This window comes from Molothrus aeneus, chromosome 6, assembly GCF_037042795.1.
Source record: "Molothrus aeneus isolate 106 chromosome 6, BPBGC_Maene_1.0, whole genome shotgun sequence".
NCBI lineage: Eukaryota > Metazoa > Chordata > Aves > Passeriformes > Icteridae > Molothrus > Molothrus aeneus.
In genome coordinates, this window is record NC_089651.1 from 14,946,878 (window position 1) to 14,957,731 (window position 10,854).

Here is a 10,854-nt window from a genome sequence, read left to right on the forward strand (position 1 = left end):
TGAGATTCTGTTCAGTCAGTAGAGTTGAGTGTTTGTGCAGATTCAGTTTAGATGTAGTGTAATATAGTATGGAATAATATAGTAAAATAAAATAATTAATTAGCCTTCTAAGATCAGTGGAGTCAAATGCATCATTCCTCCCCTTCATCAGGATTGCCTTGCTTTTACAATACTCTGTGGCACCTGCTGTGTTTTCAGAAACAACTGCATGGTGAGATGGGCAGAGACAAGTGTGATTGTCTTGTCATTGTTCAGGGGGATCATGTGCCAGCCATGTCATCCTGGTCTTACCATTGTGCTATTAGAACTTGAGGAAAGCCAGCTGTTCTGGCTGCCATTTGGAGCCTTAGTCTGTTTGTGTGGGCTAGAGCTGAACCTGAATATCTGGAAATCACATTTTGTATGTGGTCTTGTCATGTATTAGTTTTACTGCTTTGGAGATCTAAGAGATAGAGGTCAGAGAGGAGAGGATGTAATGTTTCTGTCCTGTTCTTGGCTTGATAAATGGGATGTATTGATGCTGCCCTTGCATGCCCTTCCTGCCTGGGTGTTATCCGGCAGCAGATATGAGATGAACGTGTGGCTGGTTTTGTAGAAGCGGGTCAGAAATGGGGGCTTGGGAAGGAAAACCACCTGAAATCTTTGCACAGTGTGCTGTGCTGAAGCAAAAAGAAAAAGCCAAGATCTTAACAGCTCCTGGGTCTTCTAGGTAAAAACTAATTTAAAAATGCAGATGCAATCACTATGGTCAAGGGCTGGAATGAGGAGCAAGCAAAGATTAACAGTTTACTTGCTTCTGAGGTGGGCAGGTACAGTGTTCTCCACTTCCTGTACTCATCAGAAAAGTTATTGTACTTCCTTTCTTCTTTTGCTGTGGCACTGCTTCAGGGAGTCCCTTTCAGCTCCTCATGTAACACCTTGTGGTGTTGAAAAAACTCTGTCTGCAAACTGTTCCATTCTCAGCACTTTGCTGAACTGTTTTTGATGTTGGCACCAAACAGTGCTGCTCTCCAATCTTGTGTTTCATTCCATGTTTGTTACCCTTGGACTCGGTAAACCCCTTGCCTGTGCCAACCTCCTGCCTGTGAGGGAGGAGGAGGCAAATGAAGCAGAAAACCTGAGTTGGAAGCACCAGGAGGAGCTGCTTCCTGCCAGCATTGTTGGCTGAAGGGAAGGAGCTGTTAGTACATCTCATGTAGGGGAGAAGCTGGGAGCCCTTCTCAAGCTATTTCTTAAATCTGAAGAAAAATGTTATGAATCCAGGCCTGTTCTTCTTAATCCCCGTTAACAGAATCCCATTTATTCGTTCAAGTTGCTTTCCCTGGGTTTATTACATTTTAAATTAATATACATCATTTTCTGACAACCAGAAGCAAAGCAAGCAAATTATCCCCTTTTGCTGAGAAAAGCGTCTAGTTTGATCTCTAGTGAGTTACTAGAATTCACATTTTATCTCCAACTTTCCAAGTAATCAGAGAAAAGCCAGATTGTTTGAAGAAATGTTCCAAGTGTAGTGCTGATGTCTCATGGACATTCCTGATATATTCATAATGCTGACAGGATTTCTAGGGACACACAAGAGCTGTGTGCTCAGTGTGTGAGGGACAGAGTGCTCTTCACACACAGTGCCAGGCTGTTGCCCTTGTTTCACCTCAGGGCAGAATGGACAGGAAATCAAGGATCCTCTCTAAGAGATTTCTAGACTTGCTTTATTTTTTTGTCCAGCAGATTTTTGATGTGGTTCTTCCAGAGTCAGGAATATGCTGTCAGAAGGAAAACAGGCTTTTTGATAATGGTCTAGTGTCATCTCTGATTAAGGTATGTATCTACCTAGAAGGTGATTTTTGTTACTCCAGAGAGGAAATATATCCTATTCATTTCTGGTTTAAGCCTCCAGATGGCACATGACACCACTGGTCTTTCCAAGGAAAGCTTTCCCTGCCAGGCTGCTCCTTTTTCACTTCCTTCCCAGATTCTGATAACCTCCCTCTACTCCTTGTGCTGTTTCCCCCTCCTTGCCCTGGCACAGGTCACTCGTTAAGCCCAGGCCACCGTGCCCATGTATGCTCCACAGAGATATGTATGAGTTTTGTACACCTGATTAGTGACCTTTTTTCAGAAACTCCTAAGCTCAGCAATAGCCTAATAATGTCAATTAATCCTTTGCTACCTCGGGAAGTTCTCTTGCACTTCAGTGTTGCTGGTACCTAGGTATTTTCTGATGGTGTGTGTATTCCCAGGTGTAAGGGGTGTGGTTGGGACCAGCCTGGAGCTGGTTACTCAGCATTACCAGCTGTGTGCTCATTTCCCAGCTTATCAGTCTGCTCCACAGCTGTTCCCAGCAATAACAGATTGATGGGATTGCTGAACACAGTGCAGATACATCAATAAAGACAGCAAACAATGACGTGCTTGCTTGTACTACTCAATACAAATAACAGTTAAAAGGCTGTTTCATTTAATGGATCTGTTTGTGTGTGTGTGTAACACTGAACATGACTTTTTCCTGCCTTTTTTTTTACACAGGTCCTTGGGGAGATTTTAAATATATCTTTTAAAGCACCTGGCAACATCTGCTGAGTTACCTTGGCTTCCTCTGTTTCCCATTTGAAACATGGTGAGATTTCAATACAAAGCTCTAGTGATAGATCCATGTTTTACAAACAAGGCAATAATGGAGATAGGTGTGTGAGAGAGCTCTAAATCTTCTGGAAGATCTATCTGCAACTGCCTAGCTGCTTACAAATCCTTTAGCCTTTGAGCAAGGAATAAATCAAACCTGGAAATAACATTTCACATCAGAACTTCCCATGTTTGTGTATCAGCACCAGTCCTGTGGAAGATCTGCTTTGAGTAGGATTTGGCTGAGCTGAACAGCTCTCAGGTGCTGCCTCCTGGCCTGAGTGATGCTCCCAGTGCTGATGGTGACAGGCCTGGTTGTCATGTGCTGAATGAAAGCTGAGCTCTGGAGGCCACTCACCAAAATACAGAGAAAAATATGTGACCAATGTGCATCAGTCAAACCTTTCAACTCATTGTAATTTAATTATAAGCCAGGTCTAAAGCTACTGAATTGGTTTTCTCCTGCATGAAGATCTCCTACAGTGTGACTGAGATGCCAGAAAATACATTTCATAATGTTTGATGCAGTAGATATTTTCTTGTGTCCAATCACTGGCATCACATTAGTACCATTCATGTTATTTCTGTTAAGACACTTGATGTTGCCACTTGGTGTTTTGAAAATGAGCTTTTTTTTTCATTTTAGAAAGTGTTACCTTTAAAAATGCCACTAAAAAAGATTTGAACAGTTCCACCTGAAAAAATCTTTCTTGAGAATTTCTTTGTTTTATTTATTCACCATTTGGATATGTTTTTAAAGCAAGTGAAGGTAAAGATGAACATGGCTGTTTCAATCAGGATTTAGGAAAATATTCCATGTTTGTTTCTTAAAATGTGTTTTTTTAGTGAAAGGGACTGAAATACTGAGAAATCCAAAGAAAGCTCTGGTTCCTGTCACATGTGAATCATGACCTTCTCCCTCTTCCCCTATTCTTGCAAGTCAGACTAGAGAGGGAATGTTGGCATAGACAGAGCAGGCAGTTTGCACAGGGCCTTGGTAAACCAAGCTTACTTTTTCTTCTTTTTTTTTTCCTTTTTTTCCTTTTTTCTTTCTTTCTTTCTTTCTTTCTTTTTTTTTTTCTTTTAACAATATTAAGCACACTGAAAAGGATGGAACAGAGAATAGGGAATCTGAATGTGTATGGATGTCAATCAGTAATATCCTTTTAAACTTTCTGCAGATGGTCTTGTGAGCCACATAGAACTTAAGGCAAATTCCCCTAACCCCAACATTTCTCCTATATGTAGATTTTAATATTCTATTTGTTGAACTATTTCAAGATGTATTTTTTACTCAGTATTCTTTTATCTGATTTACAGACTTGACTTAGGACCTTATTCTAAAGAGCTATAGAAAGTATATGCTCTTTTCTGAGGAGCATTGCACTGAGCCATCCATCACATATATTTAGGTTATCCACTTTTCATTTCACAGACAGAAATTAGTTATCTTTTTACTTCTTATTTTTAATTATTTTTCCCTCTGGTTAAATTATTCTTTTGCAATGAGATTTTATAAGTCAGCCTGATGAAGGCACAATGTTTTTACCTTAAAGCTCTCTCCAAGTCATTGGCTTTAAATGATATTAGAAGTACATGGATGTATTATTCTATGAGCCATGGTCAATTGGTTCCAGATGAAACATTGTTGTAGTTGCAATTTACTACATGAAGTGATCAATATTTTGTAAATGCTTTTAGAAGGTAGAGCCAGAATCTCTGGGAAAACATAACCAACAGCATCACAGTCTGCAGAGACTACTCTCTGCACCCAGAAAAACACAACACTGCAGTTTTTCTTGGGATTAAGCTGTCACTCAGCAGACATTTCAACTTCCAAGGACTTTGCTGTTTAGTTTATTTTGGAAAAGGCAGGACGGCTCTGGAGGACTCAGGTGGCTGCTTCCTCTGGGCTGAGGACACAGCTGCCAAGGAGGGAAAGACCATTTCCTGATTAGAGTTTGCAATCAATAATATGGCCAGAGGCAGGAGATAAACACAACCAGCAGCTGAGGCATGAGACAGCAGTGTGGTGCCCATGGTCACTTTAATAAGCAGCATTTGCAATTGTCTACCATTTTTCAGACTTCTTAGATACAAAATTTTTAGGAGACATTTGAAGGCAGTTTTGCAAAAGGCTCAGAAGTAGTTCCTTTCAGCAAAATGGGTGGAGTAGGAATAAAATCAGAGGGCTTTGTAGGTTCTTCAATGTTGGCATCGTTAACAAAGACACACAATCATCTTTGAAATACCCCAAAAAGATTTTGCAAAATGAATTTATGTCTTTGCTAGCAGCTAGGCTGTGGGGATGAATTGCTTTCCCAAGCCTGGGGGAAGCAGAAAGCACTCTTGCTGTGCTGAGAGGATGTGGTGGGGAAAACCTGTGTTTTTCATTGCAGGTGTAAACTGCACATATTTGCAGAAGTGAAGCTGTGGTGCTTCTTCTTGTTTCACACAACAGAAGAGGAAAAAATGAATAATTTCTGTGCAGATAAATACTTCCATTGCAAAAAATCTAACATTTCAATAACCTGTGACTGTACCAGAAACTGATAGGCAAACAGCAGGGAGAGATTAGTGTGAAGCCATTCATCAGCCTCTCTAGGAAAGGCATCATGTTCCAAGCTGACAGTGGCCTTTTAACTTTGCTGGTGTGTAAGGAAAATTCTTACATGCTAATAGTCAAATTATGATTTCCCATGATTGAAAGGCAGGAGCTACTAAGCATAACAAAGTGAGTTTCCCCTGCTCACTAGGACATCTGCCAGCACTGTGATCAAATTATAGCTTTCCTTGGCCCACAGTCAGGAGCAAACTGCTTATCCTTGATCAAAAGCACAGTCTGCTTGGGTGGAGATGCTGCAATTATTGGTGACAAAAGCCCTTTGGAGTGACAGTCTCAGGATGCCTCAGTGTTCACATATGGGGGAATCAATTGACTAATTACAGCAAGAAATAGCCTCAACAATGAAACTGAAAGAGAAGGTGGAGGTCTGAGGCGCAGGCAGCAGGTGTGAGGGTGGCCAGACAAGCGGGACGTGCCAGGGCTAAGGGCTGTGGGTGGGGGATGAGACATTTGGGGTTGATCAGTTGCCATGGGATGTGTCTGGCTTTATGATCTGGTTCTTGCTATGCAAAAGCAGCAGAGGGGCCAGCCCAAGAAGCTGCAGTGGACAAAGCAGTGTTTCACAGTTGTGCCTTGCAAAGGCTTTATCTCCATCATGGGCCAGTCTCCAGCAGCAGGAGTCCACAGCACAGGAAACCAGAATTCCATAGTGCTCTGAGGGATGGAAAAGCCCAGAATAACTCCTAAAGTTAAATGAAATGCCATCTTTTTGCCTAACTAAATACACAGCACGGGTAGAAAGCCAATGGAAAGGACAGTGATAGTTAGGGTTGTGCTACACCTGGGGAAATCCCCCTGTCCTGTGAGGTTTATCTGTGAGGAAGGATTTGTGACTAGGATGAGAATGCCTGCTCTCTCCAATCCTCCCTGCTTCCCTGGTAAATCAAAATCAGGCAGGCATCCTGAATTGTGGCCACAGGCCTCCTGTCTGCTAGTGGGTGTGGGGAGGACTCATTTCAAAGGGTGGAAGTTATGGCACCCAGATGGATTCCCCTTTGGCAGCAGATGAAAGCTGTGTGGTTTCAGAACAAAGAGCTTGATTTTTGCATGTAGGAAATTAAGAGATCAGCTGAGCAATGTTATACAAGCTGGAGGGGAAGCTTTAAAAGTTAAAAAAAGCACATTATACTTGGTGCATTAGGCAGTGGTGTTGACTGAGGCATTCTGTGCTAAATGAAGTAGTAACACAGCACAGGTGAGAGCACTGGCCCAGGACAGCCGTGGTGACAGCAGATTATGCCTCTTCTACACTGTGGGATATCACTGCTACTAAAAATAGGAGAAAAGTTCTCTGTTTTTTTTAAAAAAAATCTATTTGTGGCTTTTTAGAAATGGGGGCTGGAATAAAATGCAAGCAATGGTATCTAGCACTTAAGGTACAGAAACCAATAATAATTTTGTACTTTTTCTCAGTTTGGCTGGATTTGTGTGCTGGGAGCTGACTTGGAAGGCCTGGCTGGCATCAGGTGTTTGCTTATGCTTCATGGTTCCCATGCATGATCCTGCTGAGAGCACACCTGAGTCAAACCAAGATTCCCATGGCACTGGCAGCTGAGAACATCTTTTAGATTCTGGTTCTCAGAAAAAGCTTCTGTGCCGTAAGTAATTCCTCATTCTATGGGTTTATAAATGTTCCTCACTCTGCTTTGCCTCTCCTCCACCCCAGGCTGCTGCCAGGGCTATTCCTCACGCTGTCCCTCGCTGCTGGTGAGAGCTGTGCTCTCACTGGAGAGCCTTTCCCCAGAGAAAGCTCCAGTTTCAGGGAGAGGCAGAGCTCGGTGGTGTGGCAGGGGAGCCACAGGGCAGCCCCTGGCCCCTCTCCTCACAGTGGCTGCTCCTCTGCTGCCTCCCCTGGGCACCACACCAGGCATGGATCTGTTCCTGCCCACCCCGCCGCCATCAGGCCTCGTCCGATGTGGCCACATCCACTCTACCCCACTCCCACCATTGCTGGGAACAGGACTGGCATGGCCCCTGTGCAAGCTGGCACTCAGCAGGTAGCTTTGCCTTCTTCAGACATTTCCCTCCAGACAGAAATGGAGGGAAAATGGTGCTGGGAGAAACAATGAGTCCCTGTCTCAGGCGAGAGGGCCCTCAGGGCCCTGAGGCGCCTCCTCGGGCTTCCCGCCACTGTGAGGGATGAGGAGAATTTGTTTCCAACCTCACTTTGGGGCTTTTGGTACACGCCTTGGTAGCCACCCCACACTTTTAGGGGTTACACCGGGCTGTCCCCAGCCTACAGCACCTGCTTGAGGGGCAGGAGGGCTGTTAAGAGCCCCAGGGGAGATGACATTTCTGCGCATCAGCAGCCAGGCCTCAGGCAGTGCTCCCCGAGTCTGAGGCAGGTCATGGATGTGGGCATCTCTGGCAGGAGCCAGCAATGTCCACAGCTGGGCCAGGCTGCAGGCTCACACCTTGGAGAGCTGGTGGTGATGGAGAGCTTGAGTTGATGAATCGTGCCCATTGGTCCTTGTGAATGTGGAAGGGGAAGAAGGTGAGGGTGGAGGGATTCATGAATAATTAAACTCTGAGACAGAGGAACATACATAATGCATGATAAATTAGTCCAAGTACAGCAGAGAAAGCATGGGTAAAGTTCGTTTCAACAAGCAGAAAATGGGATGTGACAAGGTATTGACACCAGAACAGCTGTTTGCAAAAATTTTTCATTTATTTATATAGATTTCCTCCCCCTCACAGTTAGGGGTCAGCCTAGAGTGGGTCAGAAATCAGCAATGGAGATGGAAAACAAGTTTGGCTCCTGTTGGGTCCCAGTCCAGCACACTCCCTCCCTGGGAGATCTCCCTCCCTGCTTAGTGCTCTTCTTCCCTTTCTGGTAATCTGATGCAATATTTCCTGCCTGGTCACTTGGGCTGCTGTTTGACTGCAGCTAAGGCGGGCAGGGTAATGCTCTTAATTCCATGGAAACAGAGAGGCCTGTGTTGACTCACTCTAGCCTTTTCTGATCCCAGATTTCCTAAATGTTTTCTTTCTTCTTTACTGTATTTGCTCTTACAACATAAATTATTTATAAGATGTTACATTTGTTACAGATGGTAATGAGGCTGCCAAGCAGAGGGCATCAACTCTACTGCAGTGTCAAACTGATTTAAGGAGGGGTGTGTGTGTAAATGAAAACTCAGTCCCTTCCTTTTATTGACCTAACCCAGCAGATCTGCTCAAATTCACTTTTCCCATAAATAACACTAAAGGCCAAAAGCTGGATTATTAGACTTGCAGAGTTGCTTCATCTGAATCAGAGCTCGGAGCAACATGCCTTCTTTTTTCTTTCCTCAGCTGTGAATCCCTTAAGGTCTCCTTTCCTGTGTTAATGAATAAGTTAGGTATCTGTCATGAGAGATCACAGGAACCATACACTGAAGCTGTTTTTTACACATGCCTGCCACACAAACCCCCCAGCTGTGACAGAGCTGGTCTCACCCCTTTTGCTCATCACAGGCTGCTCATGAAGTAGGACTGTGTGAAGCAACCTAGAGCTGAGCACTGCGGCACCAATTCTTTGTTCTTGTCTCTACTTCCACATTCACGCCAAAGCAGCCTTCCCCCTCAAAGCAGGACCACTGGATACTGTGCCTGCTGACCTGCCTGCTCTAAGTGAGGGTATCTCACTTCTCACAGGGGTAGACAATTCACAGGGAAATAGTTTTCTCTTACTCTCTTGCAGGCTACTTTTCTGTACTCTAGGACCAATGCCTGTTTTCTGGTGCATATTGTGCTTGGATTTCTCCATGTTTCTGGAGCCCTGACAAGCAGGGATCGTTTAGGCTTGAGGTGGGTGCAAAAACAATCTGAGTTCTTCTGATTATTTTACTGTTTTTTATATATATGGCCTTTCATCACTCCTTGCTAGAAAAGGTGAAACTACAGAAAGTCACAGCATCCTGCTGTCCTTTGTGATTTCAGTAAGTGTGAAGGATTTAGTGCAAAAGTTTCTCCCAAATATCAATACTTTCTCTTTTAACACTGAGGTCACCTATATATTTTTAAAAAATAAATAACTATTAAGAAACTGTACAAACACTGAGCCCATAAAACATAGAAAAGCAGAGTACTGCTGTTAAAGGGTTAAGACTGCCCAACCCCCTTGCTGGGGACACATGCATGCCAGCTGCACATCCATGTGCTGGAAGAGATGGGGAAGAGGGAAGCAACTTTTGATCTTGTGTTACAGAGAAGCCCAATGCAGATTTAACAGCCTTAGCTCTAACTACAAATATACACTTCAGTTCCTTGAAGTGTTATAGGCTTCCTGCATGCTGCTGGGTTATCCTAGTGTAAGAAAGTGCTGTAGCTTTCCCAGAAGGAACACCCTAGTTCACAAAGGATAAATGTGCTAAAGAGAATAAAAATGGGCTATGGCTAGGCAAAGCACAAGCATGCTATGGAAACTCCTCACTGAACAGGTTCAGCAGATAAGGAGAGTTCTGCTTTTTTTTTACTTTTTTCCTTTTTTTGTGTGTGTGTAGGGTTTTTCCCCTTCAGCTGTTGCAATGACTCACTGATTTGCAGGGCCACTCTTGTTATGGATTCTGAAAAGCTTTGAGTACACAATTGGGTTGCTGAAATGCCCTGTCAGCCATCTCTAATTCAGCTAGATTTCTTTTCTTTCTCTTCTTTCTCCCTCCTAGTGCCTTAATCTAGATGTGCCTTACCACTTTAAAACTAAAGTGGGACACAGGGATGTCAGAGAGAGAAGAGGAAAATTTCTGAACTCCCTGCCCTGTTCCAAATTAATTAGAGCCCAAATCACCTCAAATATGTGCAGAAAGCAGCTTAGAAAATGTTCTCCATTACTGAATTTAAGTCCTGGAACTAAACTTTATGATGAGTGATAACCAAACCCTGCAGCAGCACTTCTCTGTGCAGTTTGACCTCATTCCAAACACAGAGGAGCAGAAAATGTATGTGTTCACCAGGTTTTTAGCACAATGTGCACAATTTCCAGCCTAAATCAACCCAATGCTTGCCAGTGGGATGGGACACCAGCACAGCTGCCTGGCTGAATGGTTTTTTTCTTTTCAGCTGTGTGAAAATGAAGAAGTTCCTGGAGGCAGACTGGGCTGGGAACCTGCTTGGCATCCCCCTCTTTTGTGTGTCACTGGTGTGGGTCCTGGCCTGCTGGCTTTGTGCTCTCCTGCTCCCAGAGGTAAGGAGGCTCCTCACCTGCTGTCAAGTGTCCCAGGGTTTCTTTAAGCCAGCTGCTCTGAGAAAGTGTATGTCCAGCTTGGCTGCCTCTCTGCAGCCAAGGCACTGTTTTCTGAAGCTACTGCTTGACAAGCCTCTTTCCAAGACCCAAGGCCCTGTTCAAGGGAGCCCTCAGCATGTACTTGCCTTCAGGTTAGTGTGTGCTCCCTGCCCAGTGCTGCCCTTGAATGGACAATATGGCAGCACACCATGGCTCCAAATGGAGCCCTGTGTTTTACAGAGATAGCAGAAGAAACCCCAGCTGGAAGAAAAGCCTCTGTGAATTGACATGGGTCTATTCCAATTTACATCAAAGGAAAATTCAGATCGTAAATGCTTGCACATGCAGCTTTTCTGTAGAAGAATTCTTGGCAAAACAAGGGCATGCTGAACTCTTACAA